At 40.2% G+C, this 15,620-nt stretch overlaps 1 protein-coding gene across 4 annotated transcripts in view; it reads left to right on the top strand.

Moving 5' to 3' along the window:
* MEI4 (meiotic double-stranded break formation protein 4) overlaps window positions 1-15,620 on the top strand; it is a 108,411-nt gene that overhangs the window by 68,022 nt on the left and 24,769 nt on the right. The gene's annotated exons all lie outside the window — the stretch shown is intronic.

Here is a 15,620-nt window from a genome sequence, read left to right as displayed (position 1 = left end):
CAGGACCTGATGATCCATAGGTCCCTTCCAGCTCTGCAGTTCAGTGATGAAGATGATGAAGAAATTACGATTTAAATCATGATTTAAAATTAAAAAAATCATTTTAATTTAAATAGCAAAAAACCCCATGTTTAAAAAATGAAATTGTATTTTAAATCATGATTTAAGTCACTTTGATTTAAATCATATCCACCCTGGTACAGTGGGGTCTCGACTTACGAACTTAATCCATATTGGAAGGTGGTTCTCAGGTCGAAAAGTTCGTAAGTCGAATCTGCATTTCCCATAGGAATGCATTGAAAACCATTTAATCCGTATCTGCTCTTTTCCATCCATAGAAACTAATGGGAAGCTGCTATTCCACCTTCTGCCACTAGAGGGGGATATTTTTTTCTTTTTTTCCTTTTAACCTAACTCTTTTCTTTCCTTTTAAAAAAGGAAAGAAAAGAGTTCGTAACTCCAATCTAAGTTCGCAAATCGAGTCCATATATTCCTATGAGAGCGGTTCGTAAGTCGAAAAGTTCGTATGTAGAACCGTTCGTAAGTTGAGACCCCACTGTAGTAGACTTCAAGCCAAAGGTGTAGCTTTTTCAAACAGACACTTTGCATGAAGAGCTAGAGCGTGGCATATGTAGTCTTGGACTAGAGACATAAAAAGCCCTAACTAAGCTTTTGATCTTGGATTAAGGTGCATATTTGGAACTCTTCCATGTGCAGTGCCATCCAGCCTGCCTTGCTGTTTAGAAAGTATTTCTATATCTCAGCTGTTATCCCATGCCATCATTTTGGACCTTGTCTCTATTATATGCTAGCAATTGTATAGGTATAGTTAATGAAGGTTTCCATGTTATTTCCCTCAGGGAATTGAATGATGGAGACTGCTATTTTTTCCTCTCTTTTTTGACCATTTTTAATTATCTCTGTTACCTGCTGATCCTCTGAGTCCTGTCATCTCCTAAACGTTGGAGGTGTCCACTTGTGCCTTTATTTTAATCTTATTTTTCACAGTTAGCAACTGTTTCTCCTTTTGGTGATCAGTCACTTTATTCACTGACAAATCTACCTCATTTTGAACAGCCATCTTCCAATTTGTCCTTTAGTTTATACATGGGTAAAGTTACACAACTTTGCTGTGCCTACAGCTTTTTCACTGGCAGTTGGGATTAAGAATTGAGCTGTATTCCAAAGGTGAATTTGTGTAGAGACTGGTTAGGTTTCACAGTAGTAGAGAGGTGAATCACACACTGATGTCTTTCAGCAGAGAGTTATAACTCACAGGTCGGTAAGAAATAGTAATAGAAGTGTCTCTAGAGATTTGGGTGGGCAGTTTTTTGAATTAGCATTTTTGTAGGAATCTGTTAAAATTCACATTAGATGAATCCATACATGAAGTGAAATGCACATGGAGGTGAATATTTGCACTTAAAATATGAAAAAAATGCATAAAATGAAAATAAACAGCTAAAAAGCATCATCCTAGAAAACATAGTTTGCAAAATGTAGATTTTGAAAAATGCTTACAAATGTGTATACATATTGAGGTATTTGTGGAAAATATATGTGGATAAAGACAAAAATAAGAGGTACAAGTTGACTTTAGAAACATGAGTGAAGTGTGACACATTTGTCCATCAAAAATCTCATGGGGATCCCACCCCTGCAGCTTGGTACATGGAGCCAGATCACAGAAAGTACTAATTGAGATTCCCACTCAAGAGAGAAGATTAAAAACTGATGTTTCAAACAGGAACATATATGAAAGAAACCAAAGGGGGAGCATTTAAGTCTCACTTGGTGTTTCTTCTGTGACTTTATGATCACTTTACTTGAACAGAACCATTTCTAAGAACTACTGCAGCAGAAAAACTGGAATTAGCAAATTTGATATTGTTATTGGAACGTAAATATGAATAGAGATATTTCTCAATGGAAGGAATTTGTTTTTCTTTTGGTACATCGTAGTTTTCACAATAAGTGGGCAAGATCCTGTTGTGTAATAGTACACATGCAACATTGGATGTTCCCAGATGAAGGTTTTCTTGGGCAATTGCTTGGTCTAACTTATGGAATTCTACAAGGGGTTCAAATAGCACATATGTACAATTTTAAATAAGCCTGTTTTTCCTGTGGCTTCTTCCTACCATCATACTAGGAAAAATCCACGAAAGAGTGGATGCTATCTATTTTATGCCTATTCTGACTATCTGGAAGAATTTTGTACTATCCATACATATTCAATCCAGTGTGCAGTGCATTTTGACAGGTAGCCCAGGAGCTCTCTGTGTGAAAATGACCATGGTTTACAGAAGTGGGTATATTAAATAGGCGCATACATGTGCGTGCACATTAGTTCATGTGCATACCTACAGCCTACATAGTCTTCATCAGATTTATTGTCAGTGTTGTGCAACAGTCTTTGGGTCTCAAATATGCCTTGCCACTTTTTGTAATATATCAAGACTTCACCCTTAGGCTACATTTTTGTAGGCATCAGTGAGAAATATGAATGAAATTGAATTACTGTGCACTGCAGAAAAATGACTTCAATAAAAAAATAAAATAAAAACCGGAACCCCATGTGTACCAGGCAACTGTTATCCACAGTTCCTTTATTCTGTTCAGGATTTGTGCAGGTAGTATTTCATTTGGGGTTTGGCATTTCTCATGAAACAAGACAGAACAAGTTTTTTTTCTATTATGGCTCAGCAGCAGCTTGTTGGTTAGAACTCAGTTTGGCTGCAGATGACTTCTACAGATGTCAAGAAAATGTACAAAAGAAAGTGACACACCAGTCAACCTAGGAGGGAGATGAATGGTTCTTACGTCTTTACTATTTCTGTGAAGAAATACCTGTATGGAATTCTAGCAATGAAAGAGCAGATGCTTCTTGCTTTGGTTTCCTGTATGACAAAATTGAGGATGACATTTAATCAGAAAACTCAGGTGTTTTCTCTTCAGCAGAAAAAAAAAGTGTTGAAATGGATTTCAAGAAGAAAAGTGATCCCTTTATCAGCAAGGTCTGTGAAATTACTTATGGTAAGAACCTAGTTTTCCATTCAAGAGAAGATAGGTGTTATGGCTTTTAAAAAAGACAACACATGTCCCACTGAGATATATCTCTTATCTGTGTTTCATCTTTTCCAAGATTCACTTGCAAGTCTTTTCTGAGCGACAATAACATAATTCTGGCAACTGTCAAAGAGAGGCATAACTGTAGTTTTTTTTTTTAACCTCCCTGATCTCATAGAATTATAGAGCTGGAAAAAACCCTAAGGGTCAACAAGAAGTAGCAGAGCCACAACTAAAGCTTCCCTGATAAAAGACCACATCCAACTTCTGTTAAAAAACCTTCAATAAACGGATGTCCACTGCCTTCTAACATAGTTCATTCCATTGTCATATAGCTCTTAACTGTTAAGAAATTCCTTCTGTTGTTTAGTTAGAATCTCCTTCTTGTAATTTCAATCCACTGCTTTGTGGCACCTTCACATTTCTCCCTGTTGAAACTAATGTTGTTGTTCGTGCCTAGTTTTCTAATTTGTTGAGATAACCTTGAGTATGTCTCCTAAAGTATTAAACTACCAGTTGGAATCATCTACAAATTTGTGAACATCTTCCGCATACCCTCACCTTTGGATAGAGCTCATCTGGTCCTGCTGATTTGACTTCATTTAATGCAGATAGGTTTTCCCATACCACCTCTTTATTTATCTTGGCAGCAGACCACTTGTTCTTACCTTTATTTGTTTATTTGCTTCTTTATTTTCACCCCACATTTCTCCTTAAAAAAGACCCAGGATGGCTTACATAATTTAAAGAGACCGTATTTAAAGCTAAAAACGTAAGTATACAAATACTAAAAGGGATCAAACAAAAGCCACTCTAGAAATGGTAAACACAAGCAATACTAAAAACACATTCAAAGCAGTTTCACGTAACAATGCATTTAAAAACAACACTGATGCAGCCAGTTACTGAGGGAAAGCTTGACTGAAGAGGAAAAAGGCCTTTGCCTGCTTGCAGAAGGAAAGCAAAGATGGCACCAGCCTGGCCACCTATTCCAAAGTCTGGGACCAGAAACAGAGAAGGCCCTCTCCTGTGTCCCCGTGCAACACACCTATGAAGGTGGTCGGGCTGAAAGAAAGGCCTCTCCTAATGGTCTTAACCTGAGCAGGCTCATAATGGGAGACACAATCTTTGAGATAGCTTGGACGCAAGCTGTTTAGGGCTTTATAGGTTAGAACCAGCACTTTGAATTGTGCCCAGAAACAGATCGGCAGCCAGTGGAACTGCTGTAAGGAGGTGGGGTATGTGATACTTTTCACCAGCTCCAGTCAGCAATCTGGTTGCCACATCTTGAACCCACTGAAGTTTCCAGACACTTTCCAGAGGCAGCCCCATGTAGAGCATATTACAGTAATCCAGTCAAGATGTAACTAAGGCATGTGTCACTATGGCTAGATCAGAACTCTCTAGGAATAGTCATAGTTGGTGCACTAGTTTCAGTTGTGCAAATGTGCTCCTGGCCACTGCCAAAACCTGGGCATCCAGATTCAGTTAGTCTGTTTTCACTAGGATGAGCATTATTATCTTTTGGAGAAGAGACAACAAAGTAAGTCTTCAGTAATTCTGCCTTCTCTCTATCACCCGTTAGCATTTCTCCACCATCTCCAAGCAGCAGACCTGTCACTTCCTTGTTTTTCTTGTTCCAGGCATGGGGGGGGGGGGACAAAAGCCCTTTTTGGTTATATTCTCCTGCCAGTGTAAACTCACTCTGAGCTTCTTAGTCCTTCTGAATTTTTCTCTACAAGCACTGGCTTATGTATATTCTTCCTTGGTGGTTTGCTCCTCTTTTCACCTCCTTGGTCATGCCTCCTATACTGTAAATCTTAGCTCATCTGAAAGTACCTTATGTAGTAGCTCCAACTTGTAGGATTTTTTGTGATTGCTCCTTCAGCATCTCACCTTTGAGACACTCCCATATTTTGTGCATTCCCTTGTCTTTCAGGATTTTTGATCCTGATATCTCATCCATTATTTCCTTAATTTCATAGAAATCAGCGTTCATAAAATCCAAAGAGTACATTATAATCTTTCCCTTTCTTCAGTGTAACAAAGTCTAAGAGGGCTTGGTCATGTCCACCTGAAGTTCACATTATTTACATCTTGTTGACCAGTTCTTCCTTATTATTAAGAACTGGGTGCAGAATAGTTAATCCTACTGTTGCTTTTCCACTTTCTGAAAGACAAAGTTGTTGGCAAAGCGATCGAAGAATTTGTTTGACCTTTTTACCTAAAGTGGACTTTTAACAGATAGCAGGTAGTTGTATTCCAGTGCTGTTACATCTCTCCTCCTTGAATCTGAACTAAGAGGGTATAATCCAAATCTTCAGTATGGCTAGGGGATCCCGCACAGTAGTGTCACAGTTGTTTCTTTCTTCTCTATTTTTTTTTTCCAAATGGCCTCCGCTAATGTTCTCTATTTCAGTTTATGGGCCATCTTGCAGTTGTATACATCCTTTACATCCAAAGTTACTCCTTTGATCTTCCTTTTTAGTCAATTAATTCCTTTTAACCTAGTTGTGAGTATCATACCTCTAAGTTTCCATAATACCTGTTTTATCATATAAGCCTTCCTGTGTAAAGAGTTCAAGCTCATCTTGTTTGTTTCTCCTGCTCTGTAAACTGGTAGAGATATCTGAAACTATGAGTCATACCCACCAACTGCTTCTTTATTGTCTCTTCCCATCCTGTTCCAACATCCCAGTTTCTAGTACATAATTTACCTTTCTGTCCCCTGCAGCAAACACATTCTTCCCAAATCCTATAAAATGCCAGCCATAACTTTTCAGGAATCCCTTCCTGTGAAAATGCAGATCGTGGTCTAAGCAGCTAAAGCTTTCCCAATAACACCATCTGCATGAGTTGTTCATTTCCATTATTGCAGCATCTGTTCCAGGGCCATGACCTTTAACAGGAAAAAATGAGGGGAAAAAACAACAGCAGTTCTCCAGGCTTTTCACCTTTCTATACAGAGCCTTATAGGCATCTGTAATACATTGAAAGTCCTGCCTGGCATTTTCTTCCTACATCAGAGAGAAAGAAGGGATGATGGTCAACAGTCTTGATGAGTCTGTCATGTCCTGCATTTTTGTTCCAGGGAGACAACACACATCCTGAGACATCTAGTCAGGCCCACAAACTGCTGCCTCTTCCCCCTCAGAATGGGTCACCTGTTGCCAACACATGTCTTTTCCTCCTTTGGAAGGTGGTTGGAATCCTTCCATCTACAGAATCCTCCATGGCTACTTTCTTATCGGTGTCACATCCCTCCAAATGCTTTCTACTTTCATTTGGTATTCTCCTCCTTTCCTAGAGACAACCTCCCTCTTTCGCTCTTCCAGCTCTGTTCAGAAATGATTCATTTTCCCTGGTGAGCCAAAGTATAGAAAGGCAGGCCTCAAGTTGCTGTACTTTGGCTCACCAGGAGCAACCGGTACAAGCTAGTTGACCTTGCATGTGTAGATTTCTACATCCTCTGAGAGGAGAACAAACATGCTACAGGTACTGCAAATGCTTCTTCAGTATCTGTCCTGTTCATCCGATGTCAGTGCTGAAACACATTTCTGGCCTCCCTTGCAAACTCTTGTTAAGCACCCACACAAAATCCCCCTGTTCATTCATCCTGTTTAGGAATTTGCAGGGACTCTGAGTGCAGCTGTACTGTAGGTGTTGTGGTTGCTAGCTTCTTCTCCAACTAAATCAGCGACTCATTTCCTATCAGCAGTAGCCCTTCCCCCAGCACCATGTGCTTGGAGCAGAACACACAGCTGCAATCAGACCAACTGCCGGAAGCCTATACACAAACCAGGCCTTCTCGGCAGTGGTCCCTCACCTTTGGAACAACTTGCCACTGGAGATCCGCCTGGCTCCTTCTCTGAGTGTTTTCAGGAACAAACTTAAAACCTGGCTATTTGGGCAGGCTTTCCCTCCTGCCATAACTTAGTTTCTTATACTTTTGGCACCTTGGATTTATAGTATATTTTTCTGGTTTTATTGTTTTTAAATTTGTAGACCACGAGTAGACCTTTGGTCTAGATGGGTGGGATAGAAATCCAATAAATAAATATCCAAACTGTCTCAGTCCAACAGACACACATTTGTCTTTTTCACAGTCCTGTGCAAATCACTCGTCTTCAAATGTTTACGGTTGCAAGCTCATTGGGATTCTGGGTGTACGGTATTTTCTTCACTCTCCTGAGTGGGAAAAAACATGCTTCAAAGATTTGGTGAAATGGGGAACCATTAAGCAACGTTAATGCATTTTTTTTGAAGAGGTAGTCCCTCAAGTTACAGAGAGCTTTTAGACTTCTAGCCAAGGAAAGTGATAGCTGGAACACACGTAACTCCCCAGTTTTTCACATACTTTTTCATGTGTGGGCTGTTTCTTCTACTCTCAGAGGTCTACCATTTCCTTTATAATCACTAGTCTTTTTGTTTTTGAAAAGCTGCATCACCTTTGACAAAATGTTGAGAAATATTCTTTCCTCTCCCTTCCATACTCTTTTCAAGACACCTCAGTATCCACTGCATGCACAATTCCTGAAATCACCTGGTCGCTTCTAAGTTTCCGTTATTAACCTTCCTGTTGACAAAGCCCTGTTGAGTGGGAGCCAAACAGACTGTGAACCCCTTGCCAGTTAATTGCTCTGCAGGCACAGTTCTGCCAGGTCCCTATCTGGGGGTGAAGAGAGTAATGCAGCTGACCAGATGCTCCCTTTTAGATGGCATTTGTTCATTTGCTGTGCAAGCTCCGCTTTCACTGGAAAGAAACTGTTGAGTGTTGGAGGCATGATCTTTGCTAATTGAAGTGCATCTTGATGGGACACTGAGGGGTTTTAAAATAAATCCTCTTATACAATCTCTATTGATACTTATGTGCGACAGACATACTACAGCATGTTTTTATTCCTATTTTGTTTTGTTTTAATTTGGTTGGTTTTGGGTTTGGTGCAGCCTGGAAACATCACACAGTAAGGACTTCTGTTTAATTTTGGTGCTGTGCCGTGAAGCCAGGCACATTTTTCTATCATCCATTATTAGCAGCTGCTGCAAGCAGTACGCTATTTTTTCCTCTGTTCACAGATATGAAGACCAATCACCACTTATCAGCAGGATGCCGACAAAGTAATGTTTCCTCCTACCAGCAGGATGTACATAACACAGTTTCCCCTGTTATTCATCAGAATTCAAAGAGTGACCCTCCACGAATAGTTGCACAAGGCACAAACTGGATTCTAGAAGCTATAGTCCAAAACAGTAACATCTCCAAGCACTGGCCTATCAGATGTGGTGCCCTAATGCCATTTTTGAGAGCAGCAGCCTTCCTTCACCCTGATGTCCTTCCTATTCTAGGAAAAAAAAACATTTTTCAAAAGCAATGTATCTCCTAGTACTGAACATACAGTGATTTATGTAGCAGGGGAGGATCGCAGACCCCTGATTTTCACAAAGATTGAAAGTTGAAGTAGACATCTTGTCACTTCCAGTTTGATTTGTCTGTTTGAAAGATTTGTTTTTGCCAATTCCAGGCATGGTGAAGCCCATGGGTAGGTGCTGGGTGTGAAAATTTTGTCCCCAGGCCTGCTAGAGTTGCCCAGCCCTGTGTTACAATATCTGACTAATCTGTGTAACGATTTTACACATACATTATTGTAATACCTAGTGCCAACTGCTACATCACGTGCTGCTTCTGAGCATTGAGTTTTCTCTTGGGCACCAGATGTCATGATGTGGAGCTGGCAAAGGCATCTGCCATACATGAGGAAAGAGCCTTGTAACTTCCTTCCCTGATGAAAACAAGGAAGTGGGATGGAATGGAACCTCAGCAGGAGGAAGCGGCCCAAGCTGAAATAATGTGATATATTGATGTGCTCTGAATAAGCTAACAGAAGACTGTGTTTCTACCATTCCAGAGTTGGATTACCCTCCTCCTGTTTTCCCTTTCTTACAGTAATTAGTTACAGCTCAGTGTTTTTGATTCAGCTATCATTAGGAATTGACAGCTGTGGCTCTTGTAAATATGCATAGCCTTTTTCATTCATGCATTAGTCCAGAGGATCATTTTCTTGTTGGTGAATCTTAGTGGTTATGGACAATTAAGATGCACCTGTTTAAATCCCTGCCTTGTTCACTGACATCCCTGCTTAATTATACCACATACCTGCTTCTGTGCAAAAACAAATTATTCCAGAGAAATATGGTTCACACTCTTCATCATGCTCATTCATGTCGGAGGTATTTCTGTAAGTGGATATACTGAAAATATCACATCAGAGAAAAAAATAAATTGAAATGCACTCTATTTATAATGTGTAGTCACAATGGGCACCTGCTTATAATAGAGAAAAGCAGATAATAATTTTCAATGGATGACAGCTGCCAAAGCACTCTTAGTCTGAGAAAAATAGTTTTTACCAGGCATTTGCTTTAAGTAGAAGGAATCCACATGATTTAGGATAGAGGATTCCTAGCCGTTCCTAACTCTGTAAGGCAAAGCATTTAATAACCCAGTTCCTGTACATAAAATTATTTCATACCTAAAATGTCAGAAAGCCATGTTGCTTTGCATTTTCAAAATGTTCTTCACTTTCTGAAAAAAGGCTGACATTTGTTTATGTTGAACCAATCCTATTATTGCCTGAAACAAAGAGAAAATATTCTTTATTGTTCTGCCAGTTAGATGTACTGAGACCCAAGCCAGAGAATGGCACATACTTAGTTGGTCAAGAGAAAACAAGCTAGGTTGCTAAGGAAGTATAGGTTTGTGTTCAGTAAATTCATATCCATAAATGTATCCAAATTCTACTTATCATTGATAATCCTAAATCTGGTTTATATCATTATAGACTACATATGACAGAATGTTTCTCTGTTTTATAAACAAAAAATTAACATCTAAGCTACATGTATACAGAAGACTAGATGTCAAGGAGAAAGTTTGGACCACACCTTCCTATACTAATTTTTAGCTGCAGATATTTTTTTCTTCCCTCGAGGAACAGGCTATCAGATAATTCACCAAAGCTCCACAGTCAAGTTTCTGTTTTGCCATTCTATGAGCTTTAGAGTCTATGTACCAATTCTTGTTTGTCTTCCAAAACCCAGAGTTAACTGTGACATTTTATTGAAACAAAACAGTGCAGTTATCCCATGGATTAAAATTCTGTGTTATAGTTTATTTGCCTCACTTCTGAAAATCATTTTAGAAAACCCTTCTCTCAGAAATCAGCACTTTCAATCATTGCTTACAGATGCTTTAAGAGAACAAGAGCCTTGTGGTTTTGATTTCCCTGGAAACAGCAGATAATTGGTGCAGCAGTTAAACTGCCATAAGGCAGTCAAGACTCTGCTCACAGCCTGAATTTGATCCTGGGCTCAGGTAGCCTGCTCAAGGTTGGCTCAACCTTCCATCCTTCAGAAGTTGGTAAAGTGAGTACTGGGGGCAGGGGAATGTGGAACCTGCATAATTAAATTATACACCACCCAGAGAAAGCTTTAAGTACTATGGGGTGGTATATAAAGCAAAAAGCAAAGCAATGATTACAATCCAGTTTCACATGAATACAGCTACAGTTGAAATTATTCATCTAAATTTAAGAAATGCAGAAGAATTCGCTGCTCCCTCTGTAATAATGCACTTGAGGTGGCTGGATAACTCAGTGGTTTAGATATCTAGCTGCAGAGCCAGAGGTTGACAGTGCAATTCCCCACTGTGCGCCCCAGAAGAGACAGCCTGCGTGGCCTTGGGCAAGCTGCAGCCCCAGGATGCCCCCAGAAGAAGGAAATGGTAAACCGCTTATGAGTATTCTCTACCTAGAAAACCCTGGAAAGAGTTGCCATAAATTAGAATTTACCTAATGTTGTTGTTGTTGTTGTTGTTGTTATATACTCGCAAGCAAGTAGCAAAGTGGGAATATATAATCAGTTAGTTGTTCAAAAGCACTAGCTTTCTTTGTATGTAGAGAAGAAGCTGTGGAACCACCAACGTCAAAAATATTTCTCTGTTTTCTTTGTAGCCTTGGTTTTCATTTTACGTAACAAAACTGAGTGCGATAAATGCTGTGGAAAAGAATATCATACAAAATCACATATCAGAGTACAGTATTTGCATTTACTTTCCTTCAGATAAATGGACTGCGCTTCAGAGGCACAGTTGTATGTTGCTTTGTGGAAAACAAAGCAAGGTTACATGCAGTCACCTTGTTCACTTTGCTGGTTTGGAAAGCAAAGGAGGGTGAAATGCTTGTTATATAACACTGGTTTTTAAAATACTGTATAAAGATACAAAACAACATAAAAACCACAAAGTATTGCTAGTCTTTGACAATGTACAAGTTAACCCCAGAGAAAGCTAAAATGTTGGGCTTCAAACTTGAAATCTGTTTACCAGTGTTTCTTGAATGGTTTTCAAATTTTACTTCATTGAGGTCCATCAGGCATGCGGAAGGGAAAAGGACCCAAAATAGATGAGATATAGGGAAATCTAGTTCAGTGGCAATTGGAAAAAGAATTGGAAGTGAAAATAAAGGTGCTCTCAAGTGGGCTTTTTAGTTTTGAGAAAACACGCATACAGATCTTTTGTAAATACTGTTGTGTGTAAAGAAGTCTATTACCATGTGTAAAGAAAAACAGTACTGTACATAAACTGAGTGATTACAAGAGGACTTTTAAAGTTAGCTACCTCAGCCCCTAGTAATCCTAGTCTTATATTCATTTTGTTTAGTTTCATTTAGTCGTTCAGTCGTGTCCGACTCTTCGTGACCCCATGGACCAGAGCATGCCAGGCCCTCCTATCCTCCACTGCCCCCCAGAGTTGGGTCAAATTCATGTTGGTTGCTTCGATGACACTGTCCAACCATCTCATCCTCGGTCGTCCCCTTCTCCTCTTGGCTTCACACTTTCTTAATATCAAGGTCTTTTCCAAGGATTCTTCTCTTCTCATAAGATGGCCAAAGTATTGGAGCCTCAGCTTCAGGATCTGTCCTTCCAGTGAGCACTCAGGATTGATTTCCTTTAGAATTGATAGGTTTGTTCTTCTTGCAGTCCAGGGAACTCTCAAGAGCCTCCTCCAACACCACAGTTCAAAAGCATCAATTCTTCGACAGTCAGCTTTCTTTATGGTCCAGCTCTCACTTCCATACGTCACTACAGGAAAAACCATAGCTTTGACTATTCGGACTTTTGTTGGCATGATGATGTCTCTGCTTTTTAAGATGCTGTCAAGGTTTGTCATCGCTTTTGTCCCAAGAAGCAGGCGTCTTTTAATTTCGTGGCTGCTGTCTCCATCTGCAGTGATCATGGAGCCCAAGAAAGTAAAATCTGTCACTGCCTCCATATCTTCCCTTTCTATTTGCCAGGAAGTGATGGGACCAGTGGCCATGATCTTTGTTTTTTTGATGTTGAGCGTCAGACCATTTTTTGCACTCTCCTCTTTCACCCTCACTACAAGGTTCCTTAATTCCTCCTCACTTTCTGCCATCAGAGTGGTATTATCTGCAAATCGGAGGTTGTTGATGTTTCTTCCGGCAATCTTAATTCCGGCTTGGGATTCCTCCAGTCCAGCCTTTCGCGTGATGTATTCTGCATATAAGTTAAACAATCAGGGAGACAATATAAAGTCTTGTCGTACCCCTTTCCCAATTTTGAACCAATCAGTTGTTCCATATCCAGTTTTAACTGTTGCTTCCTGTCCCACATATAGGAGATAGATAAGGTGGTCAGGCACTCCCATTTCTTTAAGGACTTGCCATAGTTTGCTGTGGTCCACACAGTCAAAGGCTTTTGCATAGTCAAGGAAGTAGATGTTTTTTCTGGAACTCTCTGGCTTTCTCCGTAATCCAGTGCATGTCAGCAATTTGGTCTCTAGTTCCTCTGCCCCTTTGAAATCCAGTTTGTACTTCTGGGAGTTCTTGGTCCTCATACTGCTGAAGACAACCTTGTAGGATTTTTGTGCATAATCTTGCTAGCGTGTGAAATGAGTGCAATTCTACGGTAGTTGGAGCATTCTTTGGCACTGCCCGTCTTTGGGATTGGGATGTAGACCGATATTTTCCAGTCCTCTGGCCACTGCTGAGTTTTCCAAACTTGCTGCTATATTGAGTGTACCATCTTAACAGCGTCATCTTTTAAGATTTGAAATAGTTGAGCTGGAATGCCATCACCTCCACTGGCCTTGTTGTTAGACAAGCTTTCTAAGGCCCACTTGACTTCACTCTCCAGGATGTCTGGCTCAGGGCCAGCAACCACATTATCTGGGTTGTCCGGGATATCCGGATTTTTCTGGTATAATTTCTCTGTGTATTCTTGCCACCTCTTCTTTATGTCTTCTGCTTCTGCTAGGTCCCTCCCATTTTTGTCCTTTATCATGTCTGTCTTTGCAGAAATGTTCCTTTTACATCTCCAATTTTCTTGAACAGATCTCTGGTTTTTCCCTTTTCTATTATTTTCCTCTGTTTCTTTGCATTGTTCATTTAAGAAGGCCCTCTTGTCTCTCCTTGCTATTCTTTGGAAGTCTGCATACAATTTTCTGTAACTTTCCCTATCTCCCTTTCATTTTGTTTCCCTTCTCTTCTCTGGTATTTGTAAGGCCTCGTTGGACAGTCACTTTGCTTTCTTGCATTTCCTTTCCTTTGGGATGGTTTTTGTTGCTGCCTCCTGTACAATGTCATGAGCCTCTATCCAAAGTTCTTCAGGCACTCTGTCCACCAAATCGAGTTCCTTAAATCTGTTCTTCACTTCCACTGTGTATTCATCAGGGATTGGGTTTAGATTATACCTGACTAGTCCAGTGGCTTTTCCTGCTCTCTTCAGTTTAAGCTTGAATTTTGCTATGAGAAGCTGATGATCAGAGCCACAATCAGCTCCAGGTCTTGTTTTTGCTGACTGTATAGAGCTTCTCCATCTTTGGCTGCAGAGAATATAATCTACCTGATTTCGGTATTGCCCATCTGGTGATTTCCATGTATAGAGTCTCCTCTTGAGCTGTTGGAAAAGAGTGTTTGTGATGACCAGCTTGTTCTCTTGACAAAACTCTGTTAGCCGTTGCCCTGCTTCATTTTGAACTCCCAGGCCAAACTTTCCTGTTGTTCCTTTTATCTCTTGACTCATGACTTTAGCATTCCAATCCCCTAGAATGAGAAGAACATCTTTCTTTGGTATTTATTTATTTATTTATTTATTGGACTTATATACCGCCCCATAGCGCTACAAGCACTCTCCGGGCGGTTTACAATTTTAATTATACAGGCTACACATTGCCCCCCCAGCAAGCTGGGTACTCATTTTACCGACCTCGGAAGGATGGAAGGCTGAGTCAACCTTGAGCCGGCTACCTGGGATTTGAACCCCAGGTCGTGAGCACAGGTTTTTTTAGCAGCAGTACAGCGTTTTAACCAATGCGCCACGAGGCTCTTGGTATCAGTTCCAGAAGGTGTTGTAAATCTTCATAAAATTGGTCAATTTCAGTCTTCTCAGCATTGGTGGTTGGTGCATAAACTTGGATTACTGTGATGTTGAAAGGTTTGCCTTGGATTCGTATTGATATCATTCTATCATTTTTGAGATTATATCCCATTACAGCTTTTCCCACTCTTTTGTTGACTATGAGGGCTACTCCATTCCTTCTACAGGATTCTTGTCCACAATAGTAGATATGATAATCATCTGAATTGAATTCGCCCATTCCTGTCCATTTTAGTTCACTGACGCCCAGGATGTCAATGTTTATTCTTGCCATCTCCTGTTTGACCACATCCAGCTTACCAAGGTTCATAGATCTTACATTCCAGGTTCCTATGCAGTATTTTTCTTTACAGCATCGGACTTTCCTTTCACTTCCAGGCACGTCCATAGCTGAGCGTCCTTTCGGCTTTGGCCCAACCACTTCATTAGCTCTGGAGCTACTTGTACTTGTTCTCCGCTCTTCCTCAGTAGCATGTTGGATGCCTTCCTACCTGAGGGTCCCATCTTCTAGCGTCATATCTTTTAGCCTTTTGTTTCTGATCATGGGGCATTCTTGGCAAAGATACTGGAGTGGCTTGCCAGTTCCTACTCCAGGTGGATTGCATTTAGTCAGAACTCTTCACTATAACCTGTCCATCTTGGGTGTCCCTGCACGGCATAGCCCACAGCTTCTCTGAATTACTCAAGCCCCTTTGCCACAACAAGGCAGCAATCCATGAAGTAAATATTCATTTACTTGAGAGGATATATAGCATTGATCTACTTCTGAGTAGATATGCCAAGGAATGTACTATAATTATGACTTGCTCTGCAATAAGATTTGAGCTTGTATGGTTATGTGTTTTAGTTTTTAATTGATATACATAGAGTAAGATATACAGAAAATATGTTTTTGCAAAATCCTGGCTCTTCTCCAGTCTCCAGTCACTTGTCTTAAAAGAAGATGGATGAAGGAAAAATTAGAATGAATCTCAAAAAGAATAAGTGAAGTCCATAGTATGTTGCTGGTGACAATAGAAAAGTCTTGTAAAAGCAAGATTCTAAATGCAGGCTTTTGGGTATATTTTAATGCAGGTAATTCAGTTTTAGGACAGCAG

The sequence above is a fragment of the Pogona vitticeps genome, chromosome 1 (assembly GCF_051106095.1).
Source record: "Pogona vitticeps strain Pit_001003342236 chromosome 1, PviZW2.1, whole genome shotgun sequence".
In the NCBI taxonomy this organism is placed as follows: domain Eukaryota; kingdom Metazoa; phylum Chordata; class Lepidosauria; order Squamata; family Agamidae; genus Pogona; species Pogona vitticeps.
This window is presented reverse-complemented; position numbering and strand designations above follow the sequence as displayed.